Here is a 14,215-nt window from a genome sequence, read left to right on the forward strand (position 1 = left end):
GGAGACATGCTGCTGTGTATTTCTCTGCTGTGCACAGAGATACAAAACAGCATGTCCACGATGACAGGAGAAAGACCTGTGTTGTTTACACACAGGTCTCTCCCCTGTCAGCTTTCCCTGACGATTGCTGGGTGCCGGCGGGTAATCTCCAGCCAGGACACGGCGATTGACATCCCTAGCCGCCAATGGCGGTGTGTGTGCCCCCTACCTGGAAATGCAAATCACGTGTGTATATATATATATATATATATATATATATATACACACACGGTACTTTGCACAGCAATGCCACCATATGGCAGTAGTTCTACTGTAACAAAGAACAAAAACAAAAGCGCACCAACCTTGCACATTACTTCACTGAGTAAAGGGTGAATTTAATAAATTGAGGTATATACTCACAAAAGTAGCAACATTAAAAGCATATAAAATCCAACGTCAGCGCACTGGGATAGCAGACACATGTGGGTCCCATCGAGAGGGGAGACTCTCAGGATGAAGCTGATGCGTTTCGAAGGGTGATCCCTTCTTCTTTTAATGTTGCTACTTTTGTGAGTATATACCTCAATTTAATAAATTCACCCTTTACTCACTGAGGTATTGTGCAAGGTTGGTGTGCTTTTGTTTTTGTTCTTTGTTACAGCTGTTATTGGGCTTCCCCAGCCTTGAGTTAGAGCTGCACAACCTTTGATAGGCCACCGGATGAACTTTTATGTACGGGCAGCACAGTGGCTAAATGGTTAGCACTTCTGCCTGGCAGTACTCAAGTCGCTGGTTCGAATCCCAGCCACGGCACCACCTGCCTGGAGTTTGCATGTTCTCCCGGTGCCTGCGTGGGTTTCCTCTGGGTACTCCAGTTTCCTCCCACACTCCAAAGACATGCTGGTAGGTTAATTGAATCCTGTCTAAATTGGCCCTAGTATGTGTATGTATGAATGTAAGTTAGGGACCTTAGATTGTACACCCCTTGAGGGTTAGGGACTGATGTGAATGTATAATATATATACAGGACGTTTTGTTTCTGTTTCTACTAGTAGTTCTACTATAGGGTGGTAGGAAAGTGGTTAGTACCACTTAAAAGTCATAAAACCTGAAAAGACAAAAAAAATTATTAGGAATCCAAGGAGTATGTCTTGCCAGTTGCTGGGACATTCACAATTTTTTTTCAAACTCCTTTAGCTCTGTGCAGAGATGTACAAAGGTGACTACTACTTAAATGAAACATCTGTAAGAGAATGGACACAATTTACTGGGATATAAATGAGCAGATCAGAGATTATTGAATGTGGGTTTGATACAGGTGGCAAGTACCCCTCATGGAGGATTCTTAGTTGTAAGAACCTTTGCTACTTGGAAATCCATAATATCTCTCCACTACATGTGCATTCCTGATCTCCAGACAGCCTCGTATTTCAGCACACATCCTGTTTGCTGTGACTAACAGTATGATAAATAAGTTGTTTATTTACATTTCCAGCAAAAACCTCTCAACAGCCATATATTAAATTACTTCAGTGCCCATAGAGTCACACGGTTTTTAGACCAGCATGTCAATGACTGTTAAAGGATGAACATTCTTGGAAATGAGCTGGACGTTTCCATGAAATACAGACTGTAGGTACAAGTCATCCAGCCTCGTGCTATTCTATTACCCCAGAGCACAGCAGGAGTTGTTATTAGAGGGACTGTAAAGTCTTGCAGTATTTTTTCAATATACATGTAAAGCAAATCAGTTTTATGAAAATAATTGTATCAGAGTGTGCTATTGTTCTGTAAATTGAGTTCCAGTTAGTAATTATATATGTACATGGGGATGGTCATATTTGATTGATACATAATACAGGCTCTTTCTTCCTGCAGTGCTAAACAATGGTTCAGCTTAAAAAAAATGAATTAAATCCTTGCCTATACTTATCTCTGCTCCAGCAAAGTGACATCCAGGGGCTCCCTCAATGGTGATCTTAAAGTGTAACTTTGCCCAAAGGGGAAGTTCCGCTTTTCTGCCACCTCCCCACTTTACCTTTTGGGCACTTTTTTTGGTGGGGAGGGGGGCGAGTGGGTAGCTAGCTTTGATAGTTGCCTGCTCCCCCTTCCGGTTGGTTTGCCTAGACCACGGGTCTCCAAACGTTCTAAACAAAGGGCCCCGTTTACTGTCCTTCAGACTTGAAGGGTGCCTGACTGTGGTCAGTGGGAGTACAAAGTGGCCTGACGTAAGTGGTAGCAAACAAGGCGCCATCGTTGGTGTCAGTGGGAGGAATAGTGCCCCATTGTTGGAGTCAGTGGGGGGAATAGTGCCCCATCATTGGTGTCAGTGGGAGGAATAGTGTCCCATCATTGGTGTCAGTGGGAGGAATAGTGCCCCATCATTGGTATTAGTGGGAGGAATAGTGCCCCATTGTTGGAGTCAGTGGGAGGAATAGTGCCCCATTATTGGAGTCAGTGGGAGGAATAGTGCCCCATCATTTTAAACAAAGGACCAGTTTATTGTCCTTCAGACTTAAGGGGGGCCAGACTGTGGTCAGTGGAAATAAAAAGTGGCCTGGCGTATGTGGCAGTAAACAATGAGCCATCGTTGGTGTCAGTGGGAGGAATAGTGTCCCATTGTTGATGTTAGTGGGAGAAACAGTGCCCCATCGTCGATGTCAGTGGGAGGAATAGTGCCCCATCATTTTAAACAAAGGACCAGTTTATTGTCCTTCAGACTTAAGGGGGGCCAGACTGTGGTCAGTGGAAATAAAAAGTGGCCTGGCGTATGTGGCAGTAAACAATGAGCCATCGTTGGTGTCAGTGGGAGGAATAGTGTCCCATTGTTGATGTTAGTGGGAGAAACAGTGCCCCATCGTCGATGTCAGTGGGAGGAATAGTGCCCCATCATTTTAAACAAAGGACCAGTTTATTGTCCTTCAGACTTAAGGGGGGCCAGACTGTGGTCAGTGGGAGTAAAAAGTGGCCTGGCATATGTGGCAGTAAACATCGAGCCATCGTTGGTGTCAGTGGGAGGAATAGTGTCCCATTGTTGATGTTAGTGGGAGAAACAGTGCCCCATTGTCGATGTCAGTGGGAGGAATAGTGCCCCATCATTTTAAACAAAGGACCAGTTTATTGTCCTTCAGACTTAAGGGGGGCCAGACTGTGGTCAGTGGGAGTAAAAAGTGGCCTGGCATATGTGGCAGTAAACAATGAGCCATCGTTGGTGTCAGTGGGAGGAATAGTGTCCCATTGTTGATGTTAGTGGGAGAAACAGTGCCCCATCGTCGATGTCAGTGGGAGGAATAGTGCCCCATCATTTTAAACAAAGGACCAGTTTATTGTCCTTCAGACTTAAGGGGGGCCAGACTGTGGTCAGTGGGAGTAAAAAGTGGCCTGGCATATGTGGGAGTAAACAATGAGCCATCGTTGGTGTCAGTGGGAGGAATAGTGCCCCATCAGTGGTGTCAGTGGGAGGAATAGTTCCCCATCATTTTAAACAAAGGACCAGTTTACTGTCCTTTAGACTTAAGGGGGACAGGACTGTGGTCAGTGGGACTAAAAGTGGCCTGGCGTATGTGGGAGTAAACCATGTGCCATCATGGTGTCAGTGGGAGGAATAGTACCCCATCACTGGGAGGAATAGTGCCCCATCAGTGGTGTCAGTAGGTGGAATAGTGCCCCATCACTGGTGTCATTGGGAGGAATTGTGTCTCATTGTTGGTATCATTGAGAATAATTGTGCTTCTTTCCTGGGGTAAGTGGGAGGAATTATGCCCCTTTGTTGGTGTCATTGGATGGAATAGTGCCCCAAGGGCCGGATAAAGGGAACCAAAGGGCCGAATCTGGCCCCAGTGCTACAGTTTGGTGACCACTGGCCTAAACAATTCTACTGGAAGTTCAGCTCCCCCTCTTTGCCTTACCTCCCAAGCATGTGCAGGGGAGTAAATTCATTCCGGCATCCAACAGATATTGGGACTGCAGATGCGCAGCTCAGCATACAGTGTGATGCTAGGTTCACACCTATGCAGGTTGCGTTTGAGCCATTTCTGTATTGTGTTTTGAGTTGCGTTTTTGCAGCATTTTTGATGCATTTTGCATTTTTTCGTTTTTTTTCTTGTTGCTAGGCAGATTTAAAACACAAAACACATAAAAAATGCGGAAAACATGCATCAAAAACGCAATACATGCTTTTCTGCAGCATTTCTATTGAAGTCTATAGAACCAAAACCGCAACTTCAAAAAAGTCCCTGACCCTTTCTAAAAAAACACACCAAGTGAAAACGCGGAGATGTGAACCTGTCCCATAGAAAATTATGTTAAATGGACTGTACTGCATTTCTGCAAAACGCTGCAGAAAATGCTTAGGTGTGAACCTAGGGTAAAGAAGATTGCAAGGAGGAAGGTAAAAAGATTTATTGTAGAGATATATTGTAGTATGTATCTACTGTATAAAAAAAAAAATCCTTTCTGCTGGCAATTATTTGTTTTCAGCCCATAGTTCCACTTTACTTTATGGGACTTCCTGTGTGGCTAAAATCTTATCTCAACAAGTTTTATGCCATAATGAATTAGTATACACCACATAATGGCAGACCTGTCAAACGATTTCCTCCAGAACTGAGCTGTCAGCACTCTCCACTATCCAGGGTGCTGTCATGTTCTCCCATTCTTCCTTTTAGGTTTTTGGACTCTTCAGCCACTTGATTGGCCAGGCCACAATCAAACATGCACACAGGGTCACATCACTACAGCATAGAGGGGACAGGCAGCTAATTTATGGATTGGTAAACTGCAATGTATGAAATGCTTAGGGATAGGTGATACAGTGCCTTGGTAAAGTAGTCATACCCCTTGAAATTGTTCACAGTTTGTCATGATACAACTAATGTACTTTATTGGGATTTAATGTGATAGACCAACACAAAGTGGCATATAATTGTGAAGTGGAAGGGAAATGATAAATGGTTTTCAACATATTTTACAAATAAATATCTGAAAACTGTGGTGTGCATTTGCATTCAACCCCCTTTACTCTGATACTCCTAACTAAAATCTAGTGGAACCAATTACCTTCAGAAGTCATCTAATTAGTAAATAGAGTCCATCTTTGTGTAATGTAATCTCAGTATAAATACAGCTGTTCTGTGAAGGCCGCAGAGGTTTGTTAGAGAACATTAGTGAACAAACAGCATCATGAAGGCCAAGGAACACAGCAGACAGGGATAAAGTTGTGGAGACGTTTAAGGGTAGGTTATAAAAAAAATCTCCCAAGCTTCGAACATCTCACGAAGAACTATTCAATCCATCATCCAAAAATGGAAAGAGTATGGCACAACTGCAAACCTACCAAGACATGGCCATCCACCTAAACTGGCAGGCAGGGCAAGGAGAGCATTCAGCAAGTAGCCAAGAGGCCCATGGTAACTCTGGAGGAGCTGCAGAGATCCACAGCTCAGGTGGGAGAATCTGTCCACGGGACAACTATTAGTCGTGCACTCCACAAATCTGGCCTTTATGGAAGAGTGTCAAGAAGCCATAAAGATGTCACATTTGCAGTTTGGAGAACCCATGTGGAGGAAACAGCAAACATGTGGAAGAAGGTGCTCTGGTCAGATGAGACCAAAATGGAACCTTTTGGCCTAAAAGCAAAACGCTATGTGTGGTGGAAAACTAAAACTGCACATCACCCTGAACACACCATCCCCACCGTGAAACATAGTGGTGGCAGCATCATGTTGTGGGGATGCTTTTCTTCAGAAGGGACAGGAAAGCTGGTCAGAGTTGATGGGAAGATGGATGGAGCCAAATACAGGGCAATTTTAGAAGAAAACATGTTAGAGTCTACAAAAGACTTAAGACGGGGGTGGAGGTTCACCTTCCAGCAGGACAGCAACCCGAAACATACAGCCAGAGCTACAATGGAATGGTTTAGATCAAAGCATATTCATGTGTTAGAATGGCCCAGTCAAAGTCCAGACCTAAATCCAATTGAGAATCTGTGGCAAGACTTGAAAATTGCTGTTCCCAGATGATCTCCATCCAATCTGACAGAGATTGAGCTATTTTGCCAAGAAGAATGAGCAAAAATGTCCCTCTCTAGATGTGCAAAGCTGGTAGAGGCATACCCAAAAAGACTTGCAGCTGTAATTGCAGCGGAAGGTCCTACAAAATTACTGACTCAGGGGGCTGAATACAAATGTACGCCACACTTTTCAGATGTTTATTTGTAAAAAATTTTGAAAAACAGTTATAATTTTCCTTCCACTTCACAATTATGTGCCACTTTGTGTTGGTCTACCACATAAAATCCCAATAAAATACATTTACGCGTTTGGTTGTAACATGACAAAATGTGGAAAATTTCAAGGGGTGTGAATACTTTTTCAAGGCATTGTAAATCAGCTGGATTTCAAAACTACTTCCAAAATTTTTATTTTTTTTTTTTTAACAAAGAAAGTAAACATACTGTGCTGTAAATTAAACTTTTTTTTAAAAATAATTAGGACTTGAGCATTACGATGGTGGAAAATAGCGGGCTCATCAATGCACATCAGTGAAGGAGAAAAATTACCTGTTTGCAAAATTTTATAAAAGAAACAAAGAAAACCTTTTTTTCCCAAATGTTTTGCTCTCTTTTTGTTTAAAGCGCAAAAAATAAAACACCCAGCGGCGATTGAATACCACCAAAAGAAAGCTCTATTTGTGTGAAAAAAGGATAAACATTTCATATGGGTACAGTGTTGCATTACTGCGCAATTGTTCATTCAAAGTGTGACAGTGCTGAAAGCTGACAATTGGCCTGGGCAGGAAGGGGATACAAGTGCGCAGTAGGCAAGTGGTTAAGGGTTCTAAAACAAAACCACAAAAAAATGCAGGACCATTGGAAAGTTTTCAAAAGAGCTTAGCAATATATGCATGAAAGCTTGAAAGCAATACAAATATCTGTTCTATAAAGTTCAACAGCAGCAGACAAAACACAAAAGACAAAACAAGAGGCCATTTCTAACGTTTCCGTAAAAGAAAAGTAACTTTAACGATATCCTATACTTTATAAGTACAATATATCTGCTTTGAACTGATGACATAATTTAACAAGACCGTATGCTGTTCACCGAGGACATGACCTTGAGATGACGGAAGAATGAGAAAACATTTACTATCCAGAATATCACACACACTAGGTGGGCTGACTCACTTTTCTCACTCACATGAAACAATGAGTAAGGAGGACTTTTTCTTTCCTAAGGCCTTCAACTATGGTAAGAATGGCCCAGTGCCAAAGAATGGTACAGAATGGTTAATACCATGAAATCTGGCATGGCCAAGCTGAAATCGCTCTCAATGCACAGTCAATATTTACTTGCCCTAAATCCCTCCGCCTATGTGCTTGCTGCACCACTTGTTATTGGCATGCAGCACAAATCTACAGTAAGAAGTGAACAATCAAAATATCAATGAAATACGTGGACTGAAAAAAGGTGACCATTTGCCATGACATAACATCTGTGGTAAAGGGGTATATATAAATATAGATTAGTTTTCTTTGCCTAGACTTCAGAAATGGAGATTTCAAAGTCTCAGAAGTCCTCTGCAGAAAAACAATGTCCTTAATTTCTTACATATGTTTAACTCTGCAGGTTTATTTTTACAGAATAGTCTGCATAACCGCATTTAGTTGTGTTTTTTTATTTCTTGGTATATATTTGTTTTGTTTCTTAGACTCACCACTGCAACATGTTACAACTTCTTTTAGGTAGATGTAAACCCCAAAGCTCATATCTGTTTTTTAACAGGTTAAAGTGGTTGTAAAAGCAGAAAGTTTTTTACCTTAAAATGGTACTAAACCTATAAACTGTACAACTCAGTTGAACAACAAACTGAAATCTTTTAGGTGGAAGGAAGTAAAAATAGAAAACTAAAATAATAGGGTTGCATAAGTGTGCACACCCTTAAACTAATACTTTGTTGAAAGCACCTTTTGATTTTATTCCAGCACTCAATCTTTTTGGGTATGAGTCTATCATCATGGCACATCTTCCTTGCAAAAACACTCCAAATCTGTCAGATTGCGAGGGCATCTCCTGTGCACAGCACTCTTCAGTTTATAGCTCACATTAAAGGTGGAAAAAGTTCTGAAATTATTTATCTTTGTCTCATTTTTTTACATCACAGAAACCTGACATTTTAACAGGGGTGTCTAGACTTTTTATATCCACTGTACTTACCTGCTCTGTGCAGTGGTATTGCACACAGGGGCCTTGATTCTCCTCTTCTCTGGTGCCCTGGCAGCGATCTTGGCTCCTCCTTTTCTTTGTGTGTCCCCCCCCCCCCCAAAGAAAGCCATTTGCTATGGGGGCACATGGTGTCTGCTCGCTCACAAGCTGTGTTTCTAAGGAACCACACTCCACAAACACACACAGCGGATCTTAGCCCGCCCCCCACTTCCTCATCACTGCATTTGATTGACAGCAGCAGGAGCCAATGAGAGTGCTGCGTGAAGAGCAAGAAGAGATGGAGCCATGCACAGTGCTGGATCTCTTCTCTTCCCCTTCACACAGGGAAGACAGAGGATAGAGGAACAGAAAACATTTTTTTACCTCAATGCAAGGAATCCATTAAGTAAAAAAAAAAGCTTTCAGCTTTAGTATCATTCTCTGCATTAAGGTAAAAATCCTTTTGCATGCAGGTAACCCCCCTCCTTACTTGGATCTCGATCCAGCTCTCTCTACTCTTTCCAGCTGTCTCAGCTCTCTCCCTTCTCATGGGCTCAGAGACAGCAGCAGGAGTCATTGGTTCTGGCTGTTGTCAACCACAGCCAGTAAGGAGGGCTTGGGGGGTGGAGCCAAACCACGCTCCGTGTGTCTTAAGGACACACAGAGGGGCTCGGGAAAGAGCAAGAGTGCCCCATAGCAAACCACTTGCTATGAGGGTACTCGGCAGGGGGGAGAGGTCAGGAGCGCCAGTAGAGGACCCAAGAAGAGGAGGATCAGAGCTGCTCTGTGTAAAACATTACAGAGAGCAGGTAAGTATAACATATTTGTTATTTTAAGAAAAAAAAACCCTGGCATTTACAATCACTTTATTGTCATTTCAAAACTTATTTTCAATCTTTTCTAACCTGTAGCTTTCATTGAAATAATAAATGGTAATCCTGCCATCTCCTAGATTGTAAGCGCGAAAGAGCAGGGCCCTTGAACCCCTCGTGTATTGTATTGTTACTGTATTGTCTCATGTACTGTCCCCCACTATAATGTACAGCGCTGAGCAAACCTTCTGGCGCTAAATACTGTATAATAATAACAATAATAATTAAGGCCCTTGTACCAGCACTTTCAGTTATGTAGTAAAGGCACTCTATCCTTCACTCTCAATTGATCTCCTGTGTTTATGCATTGGTCAGATGTCCTCTAGCAGAAAATACTCATTGAGTCATGGTCCATCTTTGTCACTGCCAGAAAGAACACCCTGGTTAATGACATGCAGCCAGCATTGGATATCATGCATGCAGATAGCCAGAGGCTGCAAGAGATCAGCAGCATTGGGATGCAAAAAAGGGCTCAAAAAAAAAAAAAAAAACAAAGAAAATGTTTTCTAAGAAAAAAAAAAAACCAAACAAACATGAAAATTGTTTATTATGCTATGCAGTGGTTTAGAAAACTAATAGCTTTAGTTGTAAATGAGAATGCTGGCCTTGAAAAAAAAAGAAAAAAACCACTGCACACTGCATTGTGATGTGCCTTACAAACATGCATTGCACTTTCTCTGGGATTTCAAAGCTAGCTGAGAACTATCCAAATGAACGGCATGAGACACTAGCTGGCAAAATTGTGACTGGTGTGAATTTGTCTCACATACAGTGGGGAAAATAATTATTTGATCACATGTAGATTTTGTACGTTTGCTCACTTACAAAGAAATGAAGGGTCTATAATTTATCATATGTGTATTTTAAATGATAGAGACAGAATATCATCCAAAAACCCAGAAAAAACACGATACAAATGTTATAGATTGAGTTGCAGTTCAGTGAGTAAAATAAGTATTTGATCCCCATGCAAAACATGACTTAGTACTTGGTGGAGAAACCCTATTGGCAAGCACAGAGGTAAGACGTTTCTTGTAGTTGATTACCAGGTTTGCACACATCTCAGGAGGGATTTTGGTCCACTCTTTTTTACAGATCTTCTCTAAATCCTTAAGGTTTCTTGGCTGTCACTTGCCAACTCGAAGTTTCAGTTCCCTCCAAAAATGTACTACCTATAGGGCTGATTCCAGAACATTTGTAATATTTGGGGGTTTTAACTGATCTGCAGGCCTAAAAATGTGCATTTTAACACGTGCAAAAAATGAAAACAATAGCTCTGGTAGAAAAGCGGTAATGAGATCAGTGGCCCCATGAACCAATGGTGAGACTGGGGAGAGAAAGGAGCGGAACTAATCCCTGGTTCATGCAATATTTAATTATAAGCTCAGCTTGAATAGGCCAGGTTTGCAACAGATTAGTTTAAAAAAGGCATTTATAGGGAGTACAAGATGTGAAGGTCTATGAGACAACTGCTGAATACCTTAAAACATCCTCAATTTCCCTGGGGACCCGGGCGACCATGTTTTCAATACCTGTATAGTGGAACAATTAGCCTCTTTTCTTATTTATTAGAATGCAATTGAATGCTCAGTTGTACAGATTTCCTGGCATGCAGAAAAACCTCCGGAACTAAAGTTATGCCCTGTGATCCGCACTGTGTCACTCCAAGCAACCTGATTGCAGATCACACCAGTCAGACATCTAGCATAAATTGGTTAATACATATGCAAGAGATATAAATATGGAAAATAAATAATATAAAAACATCTAAATAACTAAAACACTTTTTCAATTGGCACTACTAGTCCCTGCCTGAACAATTTACAGGTGCTACAACACAGCCTTATTAAAACAATCAATCTGCCATTTCTACAGCTTCAGTTTCAGCTCCAGGAAAGGGTTAGGGAGGAAAAGACAGCATAAATAATTGATGCTGAGCTCACACTTGTTTTTCTCAGCCAAGACTGGAATCTCCCTATTACATGACCTCAGCCTTTCTTCTACCCTAAGGTATAACAGTCTCCTTCAACAGCCGGGCTGGATTAGCAAGCAATGTGCCATTTCACGCGCCAGGCTGCTGGATCTGCTCTCACTAACCGCTGTTTGGCTGGAAGACATTCAGCTACAGGCAGAGAAAGATTGTTCTGGTATGAATCCAGCTCTCTGAAAACAGGCTAACCAGGCTGCCTGCTCTGAACACCTACTGAGACATACTTCACAAACAGCCTGCTTTCCAAAACAAAGCAAGGGCTAACACGGGGCAGTGGAAACTACTCCTGGAAGAAGGAAGCAGTCACATTATTCATAGGGTTTTCTCTATTAGCACTCACAACATGAATTTGTAAGAGCACAAATGTAAAAGGACAGTACCCTGATTAACTGTATAAATAATAAACATGTTGGCTGTTTTGGGCATTTCTTCGCATATTATGTCTTGACACTACTTGACCTTATTGGAAGAAACTGTTTCTAGCAGAAAACAAAGCAAGTAGAAATGAAGGATTGTTGAAGAGGCTTATCTCTAGTGTCCAATCTGCAAACACCTACATGTAAAGCTAGCCATAAACATATAGATTTTCTGAAGGACGCTTCACTTCAAGAATCCTGCTTGACTTTTCTTCCCAGCAGGATCTTCTGTACCTAGTCAAATAAGAAAGAGACCTGGACATAACATTTACTGAAGATCAGAAGAACCGTATACTCTTCTTTGCTCACATTATTATTAATATTATTATTATACAGTATTTATAAAGCGCCAATAGTTCGCTCAGCGCTGTACATTACAAAGGGGGACAGAACATGTGACAGAACAATACCAATACAATGCAAAACATGAGGGGATCGAGGGCCCTGCTCTTTCGAGCTTACAATCTAGGAGGGAGGGGATGGTGGCACAGGAGGAGATAGCTGTGGGGGATGAAGTGGTAGGAAGAGTGGAGGAGGTCGGCAGGTTAGGAGGGGGTGGTGTAGGCTTCCCTGAAGAGATGGGTTTTCAGGGTGCGCCTAAAGGAGAGGAGAGTAGGTGATAATATGATGGGTTGGGGCAGGGAGTTCCAGAGGATGGGTGGCACCCTGGAGAAGTCCTGGAGGCGGGCATGGGAGGAGGAGACCAGGGAACTAGAGAGAAGGAGGTCTTGTGAGGAGCGGAGTGTGCGTGCTGGGCGGTACTTGGATATTAGGTCAGTGATGTAGTTTGGGGCAGTATGGTGGACAGCTTTGTACGTCAGTGTTAGGATTTTAAATCTGATCCGTTGCGCAATCGGAAGCCAGTGGAGGGATTGGCAGAGGGGGGTGGCGGAGATGGAGCGGTTGGAAAGGTGAATGAGTCTGGCAGCCGTATTCAGGATCGACTGAAGCGGGGATAGCCAGCGGCGAGGCAGGCCAGTGAGGAGGGAGTAGCAGTAGTCTTGCACATGTCTTCCCTGTGTAGCAAATACCAAGAAACTACCTATAAAAACCTGACAAGGTGGCACTGGACTCCCTCTGTTCTGGAGTCATTGTTTCTTCAACACTGCCCTTGGTGTTGACAATGCAGAGCCCAGGTTGGCACAATATTTCACATCTCTTGGGAATGTCGCAATATTCAGCATTTTGGGCAACAAGTATTGCAAGTTGTACACAAACTGACAGACATCTCTCTTTTTGACAACCTCGATGCAGTGCTTCTCAACTTAACCCCTATGTCCAGTAGGGGATATCGTACGTCACTATGTGACTTCCAGTATGTGGAAACAATAGTCTTCACCAACCATTTCCCACTGGTTTGCTAGGGTGAATGAGATCCAACACATGGAGCATTTGACTGCTACACTTAGAGACAAATCCCCTTTTACCTCACTAGTAATTGTGAATGGGACATGTGCCTTTGTGGTACTAAGGACTACTTATTTTTGTGAAGACTTCTGTTCACTGTTTTCTACTGTTTGTAGACTGTTATCTATGGCCTATTTGTACGCGCACATACTGTTTTGTCATATTGTTATTTGACACATACCACTAAATAAAGAATTAAAAAAAAATGTGGGATTTTGGGAAAAAACCTTCATGCTCAGCTAGGTGGATGCAACATCAATCTGATTATGCATCTTCCCCCGCCGCCTCTATGCTAAGAACTTAGCAATCAAAGACCATTGTGTGAGCACCTGTGGTAGTGAGCCCTTGTAGATAGTCAACTTGGGGTTCCCAAGGGTGCGGAGTCTAAGCCTCAGCCTGCTTCTTTACCAGAGCCCCTGATGGTGGGGATGGACTTGCAGCAAGCTGGGACCAGGTCACGGCCCCCGGGTACACCCGGATGAGGAGACCGCTTGCAGGAGCAGAGTACAATGGGAGGAGACAAACGGAAATCCGATAGACTAGCCAAGGTCAGGACGGGCGGAAAACAAGCACAGTTAGAGAATGAAGCCGGGGTCGGTACAGGAGTAGTCAATGCAGGCTACAGGCGTTAGCAACACACAGGCGCTCAAACAACTATGAAGTTGCTCAGGCAAAGTGGCCTAGACTGAGCATGTGTTATATAGGCAGGCAAACAAGGAGGCGGGCCAGGAAGTGATGGAAGGGAAGGAAATAAAACCCAGAGAACAGATGACGCCCATAGGTGAGCACAGACAAACAGACATGTGAAAGGGATCAGGAACAGCACTGCAGTAAGGAGGTAAGAATACACAAACAAGAAACTGCAGGCTAACTTGTGACACACTGATTGCACAGTTCTTGGGTCCGCTTTGAGCACAGAGCAGTGACTATTAGTCACTACTCTCTGCTCTGCCCCTATAGTGTTCACTGGAGAGGCGGAGTGCGGAAGGGGTGGAAACAGCTGCTTTATGCTCTCAGTGGCATGTTGAGAAGCTGAGTGAGCCGCCAGTCAGGCTTCTGAGCAGATCCCTACACCAATGGTAATCATACACTTGAGGACAAAGAGCAAAGATGGATCTGCTCAACTTCCAAAAGTCCAAAATGAATTTATTGATATTATTTGATACAAGGAAAATCCGCCTGCTACCTCAAGTGTTTTACTCCATCGGAAGTTTAGTCATGACTAAGCTCCTGATTGAGTGAAACACATATGTGCACGTTGACTTTCCTTGTATGAAATAATATCAATCAATGAATTGTTCAAATAATATCAATACATTAATTCTAGACTTTTGGAAGTTGAGAGGC

At 42.7% G+C, this 14,215-nt stretch overlaps 1 protein-coding gene across 1 annotated transcript in view; it reads right to left on the bottom strand.

Annotated features, from left to right (window-relative positions):
- Positions 1-14,215, bottom strand: part of EFL1 (elongation factor like GTPase 1) — a 601,029-nt gene that overhangs the window by 138,793 nt on the left and 448,021 nt on the right. The gene's annotated exons all lie outside the window — the stretch shown is intronic.

Source organism: Staurois parvus, unplaced genomic scaffold, assembly GCF_062004578.1.
Source record: "Staurois parvus isolate SC_StPar_1 unplaced genomic scaffold, SC_StPar_1.0 ptg000168l, whole genome shotgun sequence".
NCBI classification, from domain to species: Eukaryota; Metazoa; Chordata; class Amphibia; order Anura; family Ranidae; genus Staurois; species Staurois parvus.